General features: G+C 41.5%; 1 long non-coding RNA gene across 1 annotated transcript; it reads right to left on the bottom strand.

Annotated features, from left to right (window-relative positions):
- Positions 1 to 1944: 1944 nt before the first annotated feature.
- LOC111836992 (uncharacterized) lies at positions 1945 to 6226 on the bottom strand. The gene is made up of 3 exons (XR_011993524.1): positions 5689 to 6226; positions 5378 to 5488; positions 1945 to 4179 (listed from the first exon to the last, which is right to left on the bottom strand). It is a non-coding gene; the product is annotated as an uncharacterized lncRNA (long non-coding RNA).
- Between the last annotated feature and the right edge of the window lie 7134 nt (positions 6227 to 13360).

Here is a 13360-nt window from a genome sequence, read left to right as displayed (position 1 = left end):
CAGGGGAGGATCCAATATGGCAGCACCGGCCAGCAGCTCACCACGTCAGTGCTTAGGCAGCGGCCTGCCCTGTCACTGGAGGCGACGCACCGTCGGCTCCCAGCGGACCCCTGGTACTTGCGTCGCAACTGAGGTAGGGACTGTGGAGGGGGCAGTGTTGTACTGGCGGGGCGCATGTTCCAACATACCCCGTGGGCAATTGGAAATAGCCCTTGTTGTATTGTTATTGTTGTCAATGTTAATAGTTGCATTTCCCTATTGTTGCGTGTGTGTTTGCCCATGTCTTGTATGTACTCTTGTCCGATCCTTGCCTATACAGTATTTAGCTTGCGTAAATCTCCCACCATGTGTGCGCGTTACAGTTTGGCATCTGACAACCTTGTGTTTCCGCTCTGTGTAATTGGTTCAGTGTTCGTTGAGTGCCTGTTGTAGTCCATTTAAGGACTGCTAATAAGGAGCGTGTTTTCCCCGGCAAGCAAGTCTCCCTATCTCTCTCTGCTCCCGTGATGCCTCAGTCCACTCGGCGCCACACTGTTATTATATCAGTAGCAGCAATTGATCTGACATGTTGTTATGCTGAGTGTGAATGCATAGCACTTATAAATAAAACGATTGTTCCTATTCCTCGTGTTTCAGGCAATCTTTTGGAATGTGTTTATTGCATATATTGCAATGACAATGAAAATACAATTTATCCATCAGCACTAAAGAATAGCTGTTATAAGGGTGTGCCCATACTCTATGCTAAGGAGAATTCAAGTGATGCACATTACCAATCTGTACTACTCTGTAAAGGACCGAGATGGAAGGCACAAAGAACACCTGTGGATTGGGAAAAAAATCCTTTGTTTTTCTTTTTAAAAAAGAAGACAATTTAACAAAAGAATAAATGTTGACCCATAAAAGAGGTTAACGTATCAAAACACAACTAAGCATATAACATAAACCAAGCAAACTGAACTAACAAGACAAGACACCATAAGGGCCATATCTGCAGTACACTGGTTGGCCAGACCACAGGACACAAAAGTGGTTACCATAACAACAAATGCCACCAATAATCAAAACAAGACAGTCAGGTTTAAATCAAATGAAAGCAAAATCAAATCAAATTAAATTAAATACAAAAATATATCTAAACAATTAATAAAAAAAAAACTTATAATACAAACAACTCCACCCCCTCAACAAAACAGCCTCTTGGAACAGTCCAATTTGACTTCCTGTATTTAGTCAGGCAAGATGTTGAATTGTTAGTCAGTTATGAGTGATATGGTCCGATTCAATTAATTGATGCACTAATAGGGATGACAGGACAGCACCGATAATTCTCAAACTCAAAGTACACTGTAGCCAAAACTCAAACCCACATTTCATGAGTTTTATTCATTTTTCATTTATTTGAACGTAAACACATATGATGTCAATTGCTTTCATTTACCGTTAAAGCTGTATTTAGAAAATGAAGTTGTGTGACAGACTTTATGTAGACAGCTATTGTGTGTATAACAAAAAGAAACTGTCAATTGTCAGTCTCAGTTGGGAAGCACACCAGCCTTGCTGCGCTTATGGGGTCTGCAGTTTCATGTCTGAGCATGAACATCAAACTCTGGATGTATCTGTGGTTAGTGACATCACTAACAGAACCATGAGGCCACAGAGCAGGAGGAGAACAAGAGCTTTAGAAAAACAAGTAACTGACAAGCCTGCTTTACCTTCTGTGGTATAAAGCATAATTTGTCCAAAGTGTATATTAACCCATACTATAGATTACACTAAGAGATTTTGTGCACTTACAATGACACGTATGTCATATTTAAGAATTATATCTGCAATGCTCTAATTGAGCATTTATATTTTTACATATGGATATTTTGAGTAGCTCTGTGGTGTGACCTCCCACAACATGCAATGGTCAGCAAGGACAAAAGGGCAACACACACAGACAGTTTCCAGATCCTTTATTCATAATGTATGGGATGGAGAGCAGACAAAGTGCATTGAATGCAAGATATGGGACAGCTAAACTGAACTGTATACGGAACATGATAAAATAATTACCGTAACTATAATTATTTTGGAAGGGCAGAAGTTGAACTAACATTAGATGATCTGTAGTGAAGTAAATTGCAATATATATAAAGCAAAAAAAGTAGTTCAAAATAAAAAAATGATCAAAAACCCATCTAAGAGTGATTTAAACAGCAAGGATGAAAATTATTATGGTTGAACGGAGAGCACATGCAGAGCTCATAGAAAAGCAGTGGCAGTAAACTTTAAACTGATTCTTTTTAATATGTACGAGATTACATTGAAAAGAAATAATCATTAACCTCCTTAGTCCCGGGCTTTTGTTTGGAGTGCATGTTTTATTTCCATTAGCTATTTGGGATTTGCTAAGTTTTGTATCCTATAAAAGAGTAAAAATGTCTTAGAAAATCTTAAGCCTTTCTGCTCAGTGGATCTTATTACCAAGATTTCCAAATATCTGAATATCTGAGACAGATAAACATGGTTTGAGTGCCAAGTTTCAATGGGTGTCTGGCTCCCTGTATATCCCCCCCAGTATATCACTGACCTTCTGCAACATCATTCCTGCGGCTGTACTTTGAGATCTACTCAGTCGCATTTGCTTTCAGTTCCTAGGGCCAAATTAAAGAATCGTGGTGATCGTGCATTTCAGTCTGTAGCCCCAAGTTTATGGAACAGTCTCCCAGCGTCACTTAGGTCCGCTCCATCAAGTGAATTATTTAAGAAGTAACTCGAAACACATTTGTTTATTGTAGCCTTATTTTTTAACTTATGTTGTTCGGATATTTGTGTATTTTGTATGTGCCATTATTATAATGGACTTCAAGGGACGTGGCAAAACAGTCCGTTATATCCAGAGTTGCTGTATTCCCAGAACACAACTACAGGACACCATGCATTTACTCATGCCACACTTGTGGTATAGATTATTATATTGTACATGTAGTAATCCAACTTTACCTGACCAGATGCGTGACTATTAATAATCCCGACTACGTACGTATCTGCGCTGGATATCACCGGCACGCTACACACCTTGTAGGCGGAACTGCATGTCCGTTATAACCGAACAAAACTACAGCCAAAAGCGGCCCTGGGGACCAAATTGTTTGTCCATCATAAGTGAAATTCCATTATATGAGAGTCCGTTATATCCGATGCTTTTTCTGCAAGTTTGTAAAGGCGCACAGCCAGGACCAGTGGACCTCATCAGTTATAGACATTATTCTGTTATAAGCGAGTCCACTATAACTGGATTTTACTGTATATATGTATATGCATACATTTCTGTATGTGTGTACATGTATGTGCGTATATGTTTTTTTCTTTTGCCTGCTATATCCTTATCCTTAGCAACGTTATTCCAGAATTTTGAAATTGTGGCGATAAGATTTGTGGAGCGGCTGCGGGGAGGATCCCAATGTACAGCTTCACCGAAAGTAAATACTGTACCACCAAAGCCTACATTAAGTAGTAGTTAAAATAACACATATGTTTTCAGTTCCTGAACATGAAAATATTCAAGTACAAACGAGTAAGGCAAATGGGTAGTAAGTCCATGCATTATAGATTTTTTAAATGCTCTCTCCAGAGGCAACCAATGCAACCCTGCATTTAAAAACATATAATGCATGCCCTCTCATGCACTAACCCTTATTTTGCATTTCCAGTACATGGATCAGGTCCTCTTTAAGATACTCAGTAAACATTTTTAAACTACTTTCTCCTCGTTCAGTCATTTCTGCATTAAAATAATTATATAAGTCATGTAGGTCTTTGAAGAAAAACATCAATATTGTACTGTTTTTATAGTTTACCATAATGTAAATCATCCATTAACCATTATCTATTTTTGGTGTTTTTAAGTAAGAGAGTGAGAGAGGAACACATAGAGAAAGAAATAATATCAAAAATGGTACTAAAAATAAGGAAAAAAAAGTAAAGATTAGGGCAATGTTAAAAGATCCCACAAACCCTATTCTAGCCAATAACCTACAGTACATATAAAGGAGTACATGTACAAGATTGTACTACAACAATATTATCAAAGTATAAATTATCTGCACTGCTTTACCACCCTGACTTCACTGTAAACAATGTCTTCATTAACTGGTCTTGGTGAGACACTGGAATCTTCTGAACTGGAATCTGAAAAACAGAATCAGAGGCTCAAACTGTAACATATATACACTGCATTCAATTCCCAAACCCCCTTTCAGCAGCACCCCTGCCATTCCATGTATTGGTTAAATTTCACCACCAGCCCACTTAATTAATTATTTTATTAAATAATTTAATGAGGTATTAATTAGCCAAATGTGGTATTGTAGCGGTTGATTCAACAAATACATATTGGATAGTTCCTGCAATACTGGGGTAACATTAGAAGAGGATGTGAAATCATGAAGATGACACATTTTGAAAAGTCATAAAACACTGCAGCGCTGAGGTACCGGCGGGCAACACAGCAGGTTGGATGGGTGCCAGCCTTGTAAATAGTTCTCTGTAGTAATTGTGCTGTACTGTAATGTCAAGTGTAATGTTAAATGTTAAAAACCTGCCGCGCTGCCCGCCAGTACCTCAACACTAGAGCTGGCCCTCCGCATCCGTGGGGGTTTGGACCCCCCTGGTTACCAAAATCCACAGATGCTCGACTCCCTTATGATAAATGCTGTGGTATTTGCATATAACCTACACAGACCCTCCCGTAAACTTTAAATCATCGCTAAGTTATTTATGTGTAATAGGCCTACCTAAAATAACACAAATAACAAGGGAAAATGCGGCAGCCAAATAAATGTAATGTAAAAACAATTTCTTCATTTTTTTTGCCCTTACTCAAAATACTCGGGTTCATATACCGAATTTTAACCAGCTTCCTTCATTATCAGCACGATAAAGCAGTGCAGGAAAACAAGAGAGAAGCCATGTTACTTTTCCGCTGTGCTCACTTCTGACTTAAAACTGAATTTTCCACATAATGTTCATCACACGGCAAATCCAGCTTGGGTTTTTGGATTTCTCTGGATGTTTCTTTTCCCAAATATTTTCAATCAGTGGTTGGTTGAAGATGCAGATACGGAGAGCCGACCGTTATATAAGAAAACCATCCATCCTTTTTATGAACTTCACACACACAGCCATAGTGGAGACTGGAATCCTGGTCCAGAAGTGTGAAGCAACAGTGCTAACTTCTGTGTCACCATGCCGACCCAACAAAATATCATTTAAACACAGTGTTTTTTTTTTTACTACCAAACTATTTTGCACAGTACTCAATTTATTGCTGAAGAATTTCGTATGCATGTATACATACAATCTTAATAACATAAAATGCATTACTTACTTAAGATGTGTTTTTTGTGCCTTCTTAGAATGAAGAATGAAATCCCAGCCACAATCAGGCACAGCAGCAAGACAGAGACGCCGATCAGGGTATCGACACACCAGCTTTTTCCTGTGTGCCGTGAGATTCGGTTATTTTCTTACAGACATAAAACCAAAAGTGATTAGCTTTCAACAAGGTTTTTCAGAAAATCTTTTTATGATCTAATTATGATTAGATGTCTAATAATGCATGGTGTATATTTTTTCATAATTAAACTGTATTTGTAAAATACTTTATTAAAAGTATATCAGGTACATAATTTTACTTACTGGTGCAGTAAAAGGAGAGAGGTTTGCTCTGTGCACTGCAGCTCTTCGTTTCCACAGTGCAGTGGACGCTTCCTGAAAGCACCTCCACAGAAATGTGTTTACTGCTGTTACTGAATACCTTCTCCGCACCCAGGACAACATCTCTGACAGTCCATGTGTACAGAGTATCATCCCCATTGTCACCAGCACAGTAAAACTCAGATGTGCCATGAGCACAAGTGAGGAATTCAACCACAGGGTGACCTAAAAATAACAGATGAACAAAAAGGATAGATACTGTCCTAAAGATATTTTTAAGCTACAATTAGAAATCTCTAATATAATGAGCACATCAGATTCAAACCAGGAATGTGAAGTTTTAAACATACCCAGCACCACTAAATGATGTGTCTCTGTCAGCAGATGCCTCCCATCCGAATCATAGCCGTATGCAGTAATGTCACCACTCCAGTTCTTATGGATGTTGCTAATTTTAAGTGTCCAGTTTTGGAAAACTTCAATTGAGGGTGTAGATTTATTTTCAAATTTGATGTTGTTTTCATGTTTCCATCTTATATCCCCGGGTTTTCGGCTCGTGTTCTGTATGTGCAGATAAACAGTTTCTCCTGAGCTGTAGCATTTCAGGTTCGCGCTGGTCTCGCCTTTGAAGAAACAAACACACTGTGTTTAGCCAGCAACATTAAAATATGTTTGAAGGTTCACTTACATGTTTAAATATCCATCCATCCTTCCACTTGTCCTGTACAGGGTCGCGGGGGTCTGGAACCCATCCTGGAAGCTATGAGTGCATGGCAGAGAATAACCCAGGATGGGGGCACAGAGCATTGCAGGTGTTTAAATGTGAAACTTTAAATACTTTGTTACTGAATTTTCACATAATTTTGCATTTTTGTATAAAAATATACATTGTACAAGTTCATGTCACATTATTGTCAGTTGTCTATTTTCTTTCACATGTATTTCACAAAGACAGTTTGTGAGAGTTCAAATCTTGAACAGTGCTCAGTAAAATTACTTATTTCAAACAATAAACTGAGATAGTTTTTTTTGTAAATCATCAAGTCTGATTATTCTAATGTAGCCAGCAACAGGAAACTATGTTTCTCTTAGAAAAGTTATCAGAAACATTACCTGAAAGAAAAGACAAAATAACCCAGGAGAGTAAATGTGCTTGAATGTCCATATCGATGCTCGTACTGAGCAGGAGTTCAGAGAAATGTAGCACCACAGATTAAAGCTGGCATGTGACCGGATGCTGAAGATAGCGCCTTTTCCATTACTGTAAACAAGTATGACAACTATACTGAAATCCATCCAGGAAATGCACACAACAGATGAATACAGGTTCTGTCTCACCTGTCTCACACGTGTGGGTTTAGTCCAGAAGACTGCTTTCTGAGGCATATGCAACTACTTTGATATGGCTGTGGCATAACTGAGATGTAGTGGTCAGCTGTAGTGAGGTGTGCATGTGTAGGAAGTGCATGGTGTGACTCCTTCCCCATCTGCATTTATAGAACCATGTTACCTTAATATTAAATAAAATACAAAAAAAAAAAAAAATCATAAAGCTATTAAAAAACTTCTTTGGTTTCCTACACTGATGAATATGGCTCAGGGCTGCGTAAAAGGAGGGATAACCTCCAGAACAGTGTGGTAGACAAACACGAATATGGAAATTCACTGGGCAATGGACAATCAAACAAACAAATGCAAAGGCATAGGAACAAGGGTGACCCCAGAGGTGTGGGGGAAGTCATATTCATGTAGTTCAAAACCAGTTAACAAGCAAAAAAAAAACAGCTCTGGGACCCTGAGGGTGGGCAAGAATACAAAAGGTGAATTAAACAAAAGAGAGAATACACCTAAGTGACACTGAACAGAGTAGACTAGAGAGCATGACTCACAGCTCTGTTTATAAAGCCTCTCAAAATGATTAAAAATGGTACTTTCATTTTAGGGTACAGCCTCTGGGACTGTCCTCCTCAGGGCTGAGCAAGACGTACGTGCCTATAGTGATCTGACTGTGGGAGCGACAGATGACTTCGCTAGTGATGAGTCTAAACTTGTGGTTTCTTTGTTGAAAAAGAATTAATGAACAATTCAGACATCTTATGTAGTAGTATTGGGATCATTCCAAATGCTTTGTCTAATACAGGTTTCAGTACTTTTGGAAGGTTCTGAAATTAAGCGGCACAATGAAAAAGAATAAATAAAATGTAAAAAAAAAGGGTAACTAACAAAGCTTTGAAATTTTCTTTTTACATTGTACTGATATTTTGTATCATTTTAATCTGAAATACATCAGTCATGCTTTCTACGGCAGAAGGTGAAACAGGTTTGTCAGTCACTTTTCTAATTTTTCTAATGATTTTCTTCTGCAGCCTCAAGTGACCACACATACATCCAAAGTCTAATTAAAGGTTTCAGGTATGAGCCAGTCAAATGACTTAAAGATTGTGGGTCACCAGAGTAACAAATGACACACAGGAAGAGAAACAGTGAGCAAATGGTGCAGATGCAGCCAAGCAGACAGGTCTTTTACAAATAAAAAGCCACTTGCATAATTATATGGGAATACATAAATATATGCAAATGCAATGGTTAGGGAAGATTTCAGGCTTCAATAAAACAATGTTCATGTTCAGAGACAAAGTTGCAGACCCTACAGTCCCTATTAGCCCTTAAAGGCTTGAGCGCTACTCAACTGACACTTGATTTCTCTTCCTTTTTGCTATATATACACACACATACATGTCTGTCACAGTACTTCAGTTTCTAAAAAAACGGCTGTTTTTTTTTTATGTATTACGGAGGCAGGAGCAGGAATTAGGGCTAACAAAATGGAGTTTGTTTAGAACTGACTGACAGGGCAGACAAAAGGTAGATCAAGTGGGGGCTGAGCTAGGGGGTCCTCGGGACCCCAGGAAGTGGCCCCCACAAGGCTGGCAGGACCAGGCAGAATCAAGGGGTTGGTTGGGCTGGGGCCGAGAGGTGCTATGGGAGCTGTCAGGACTGCAGGGCAAGGGGGCAGCACCGTGAGGGTGAAGGGGAAAGGGTGAATGGAATAGGGAAGGTGCAGGAACAGGAACCAGAGGGGCCAGCTGGGCAGGAGAGGAGGGCCCTGGGGGGCTGGAGTGGTGGCCACAGGTGGTGTGTCCCCATCTTCCTCTCTGGGAGAGTCCCGTCAATACTATAGGCCACCTTGGGACAGAGGACATGGGTGGTTCGAGTTTGGGGTAGGAACTGGGGTCTATAGTGCGGGACTTTTAGCAAAGCAAAGTACAGTCTGGGCACAGGGCAGCAAGTGGAGCTCGATGGGCACTTCCAGGAACAAGCAGAGCTGAGCAATTGCAAGAAGGTGGCGGCCTTACTGGGGTCAGGAGTTTGTGGAGCTGCAGAGGCCTCACCAGGGCAGAACGTCAGCTCCACCCTCACCCTTAGTCTTCACTAACAGAGGGCTTCAGAGAGCCAATGGGCAGATCAGCAGCTGGTTCTGGAGAAAAGGCGGAGCTAGGATACCTTGGAAGATGAGCTCAGCGGGTACCTCAGCACTAGGACAGGGGACCTTGAGTGCTTCGGGAGGCAAGAGACACATGGGTACCTCAGGAAGTGGGGCAGAAGAGGCCTCATCGGTGTTGGGCACTAAAGCAGTCTACTTTTTACACCTCCATTCTTGGAGGCTGGGGCTTACAGAGCATGAAGGTGTGTCAGCCAAAGCATCAGGAATGAGCAGCAGGGCTTCCTCCCATTCTTCAGCATCAAGCAGGTAACTCTCCACCAGCTCCATCTACTTGGTCTCTGCTTCATGATCCTGCTCCAGTAGACATTCCTCCAGCTGCTTGAGGGCATCCTCCAGTACCAGGTCAGTCCTGCCAAATTCTTCAGTGCAGGTCCTGATACCAACCCCAAAGAGCAACCCAGGCAGGACTGGAAACCATTACCCCAAGCACAGCTGTGGGATTTGGGGAAATGGGCATTGCCACCATAGGAGGACCCGTAAAGCATGCACTCTGGTGGGGCTATTCAAAGGCATGCCGTCTCCTTGGGTTCCTCCTCCTTTAGTTCTTCCAGGTTGCTGTCAGGATGCCCCCAAGGACCACATGAGTCGCCCGCGGACCTGTTCTAAAAATAACTCACCAGTGAGCAGCATTTCAAATTAAATTTTGTCCTGTTGCTATTCTTCTTTAATCACATTTGCATTTATATAGATTTGAAAATGACAATATCTAAAAAAAAGCCATTTAAAACATGTTTATTATACATGAAGTTTAGATAAGTTTAGGAGGGTGTTTCAAACTGGTATCCCTTCGTATGGCTCAGTACCCGTGAAGCAGCTCTCAGTTTCAAAAAGGTTGTGGACACATGATCTATACCTGAGTTTCTCAACCTGGTCCTCGGGGACCACCAGACGGTCCACGTTTTTGCTCTCTCCCAATTCCCTGCCAATTGGGAGAGAGCAAAAACGTGGACCGTCTGGTGGTCCCCGAGGACTGGGTTGAGAAACCTTGATCTATACTATATACAGGGATATACAAAATATATATCTGCTAAGTACATATATTGCACTATAGAATAACATTGAACATGGAATTTACAGAACGATGGGATGGCATAGAAGTATGAAGTGCATAACATAATATAATGTAATATAATATAATATAATATGGCCCACAGTGTTATGCATTGGGGGGAAAGAGTGAAGGGTTGATGATGTCACTCCATCACCGTCACTCTCTCGCATCATGAGTATTGTCCTGGTTCAGACACCAAACAGCTTGAGGGAAGAAGCTTCTCCTCATTCTCTCTGTGTTGGAACGAATTCGCTTCCCTGACCTCAGCAGGGAGAACAATCCATTGTTGGGGTGGCTGGGGTCTTTCATGATCTTCCTGGCTTTGGTTTGGTACCGTTTGATGTAGACAGACTGCAGGTCAGGGAGCTCGGTGTTAATGATGCACGCGGCTGATCACACCACTCTCTGGAGAGCGCGCCTGTCCTGCCTTGTGCTGTTCCCAAAACAGGTGGAGATGTTTCCCGTCAGGAGACTTTCAATGGTGCGGGAGTAGAAATTCCTTAGGTCCCTCTGAGGCAGGCGGAAATCCCTGAGGCAAAGCAAATACCAGTGAAGGGTACAGTAGGGCACACACTGAGCCAACACTAATGACTGGACTAGGGAGCACAGGACTGAAAAGCACTCTTATACTGTATGTGACTAACGAGGCAGCAGAAGAGAGGTAGCTGGAATGATCCACATGAGGGCTGAAATGAGAGGCAAGACAAATGAGCAACAGGTGTTGCTTGTAAGAACCACACTAGAGAGAAAACAAGGAGGCAGGAATGCAGGGCATGACAAGTGTACATAAAACTGGAGCGAGTGGACAACACAGCAGTGCTGTACAAGAAAAGCCAAAGCAGACTGTACCTTCAGGAGGCTCGGGACTTTTGATGTGTGCAGCAAGCTCCTACAGATGATTTACAAGCCCACAGTGGCCAGCACACTCATCTCTGCTGTGGTTTGCTGGGGATGCAGCATTAGGAAGGTCAGTGCCATCATAGGACTAGACCTACTGCAGGTACATGTGGAAGAGAGGATGGTGGGAAATCATAATTCTGCACATCACCACCACAGGTGGTTCGTCAACATTAGCCACTAACTCATGCAGAATGTTTCCTTCCTGATGCTCCGCCCTCTGTTAATCATGCAGAAAAGTGTCTCCTAGTCCTGTGCTCCCTGTTCAGTCATTGTTCTCTGTCTGCATGAGCTGTCCTGCCTGCTTTCCTCAATAAATTCCCCTGCCAGAGGTTGCAGTAGCTCTCAGCCGGCATTAATGTCGTCCTTCTCAATAGAGGAGCGGGACCTAATGTTGGATGGGAGGCTATTCCAAAGTCTGGAGGTAGCTATCGAGTAAACCTGGTAGACGAGGGGGTCTAGTAGTAGTAGTAGTAGTAGTAGTAGTAGTAGTAGTAGTAGTGCTTTATTGCACATAAAACACAACAGGACAGTAGCACACTTGACAGTGAGGATAATTGGGGGGGGAGGGTATAATACCTGAACATATATCTCTAAATATACTTATACACATACCTAAAAAACAAGACCATCTAAATAGGACTATCTAAATAGGACTATCTAAATAGGACTATCTAAAAGAACTTTAAAGAGGGGGAGCACATCAGGGAGGCTGTGACAATACAATATATGTTATACAGCAATAGGCTATAGAATATGAGAAACAGTGCAAATATGCTGGCAATGTAGATATGTGTACTGCTGTGCAATTTCCTTGTGCAATTACATTGTACAAATATGAATTAGCAGATCTGAAATGTATTGTGGGGCTAATCTGCTTTAAAAACAAATAGCAAAATCTCAATTCTGTATTTTGCAGGTAACCAGTGCAAATGAGCCAGTACAGGAGTGTCTTTCTTTGTTTCAGTTAAAAGTGTAGCAGCTGCATTTTGAATGGTTTGTAGTTGAGAAAGTGTGGAACGGGACCACTTCATATACAGAGAATTACAGTAGTCAAGCCAGGAGCATGGGATAACTATTTGTAGGTCCTTATGAGGTAAGTTCATCTTTAATTTAGCTATAGTTCTAAGTTGATAAAAAGCTGCCCTTCACAACACCACTGACTTAAAATTCAAAGAAGTATCCAAAAACACACCAAACATTTTAACTGCATTACGCAGATTTGTGGACAGAGGACCAAGTGTCCCTCCTGTGTTCCCCCCTAGCATGGCCCTAATAAGCCACACCTGGCATTTGTTTGTCTTACCTCTCGTTCCTTCCCTAGTGCTAATCAGTGATGCGCGGGTTGACCCGAAATGAGCGGGTGCCCGCGGTCACCCGCGGTTACGAGTCATCCAATAATATTTTTAATGATATTCGGGTCGCGGTCGGTCGGGTCGTTTGAAATAAAGATGCCAATTAAACCTTTGTAATTTATATAGTACTAGACACAATTTTCTATGAAATACATAAGCCTACACTTTATTGGCTAAATTACTGGCGCGAAGATGACGCACAAGCTCAGTCTGCATGTAGAGATGGAGGCGGCAAGAAAAAAGGTAAAGACTTAGAGTGGACTTCGCTGAATGGGCCGATGATGTCGCTGATGTGGGCTTAACGAACGAATTGAAGCGGTACCTTGCTGCACACTTTACGCTGGATGACTGTGACGAGGACCGGTTGCTTGAATTTTGGGAGAGACAGGCACGCACCTTCCCGAGGCTTCGTGCATTGGCAAGGAGGATCCTCTGCGTTCCAGCATCAAGTGCAGCCAGTGAGCGCACATTCAGCTCCGCAGGTCGTGTCATAGAGGCGAGAAGAAACCGTCTCAACCCAGGGACGGTTGATTCAATATTATTTCTACACAGCGCGAGGAAAGCTAAAAATAAGTAGGCTATTCTTCTGTTTTAGGCCACCAACAGCACCTTATTGCCCTTTTAAGCCCAAGTTAGGCTTACTGTACCTGATTTAGGTTCCTGTGTTAGTTTTATGAATATATTTGTGTAGGCTAAACAATGCAGCCTATTTTATTTATACAAATGCATATTTTGCGTTTATCTTGTATTAGGCTACTTTTTTTTTTTTTTTTTTTAACCAAGTGGCACTTTTTAGCCCATGTTAAGTTTACTGTGTGTTTCAGTTTTCAGTTTTACTTTCATGGG

This window comes from Paramormyrops kingsleyae, chromosome 10, assembly GCF_048594095.1.
Source record: "Paramormyrops kingsleyae isolate MSU_618 chromosome 10, PKINGS_0.4, whole genome shotgun sequence".
Classification (NCBI taxonomy): domain Eukaryota; kingdom Metazoa; phylum Chordata; class Actinopteri; order Osteoglossiformes; family Mormyridae; genus Paramormyrops; species Paramormyrops kingsleyae.
The sequence above is the reverse complement of the archived record's forward strand: the minus strand, read 5'-3'. Positions and strand labels throughout refer to the sequence as shown.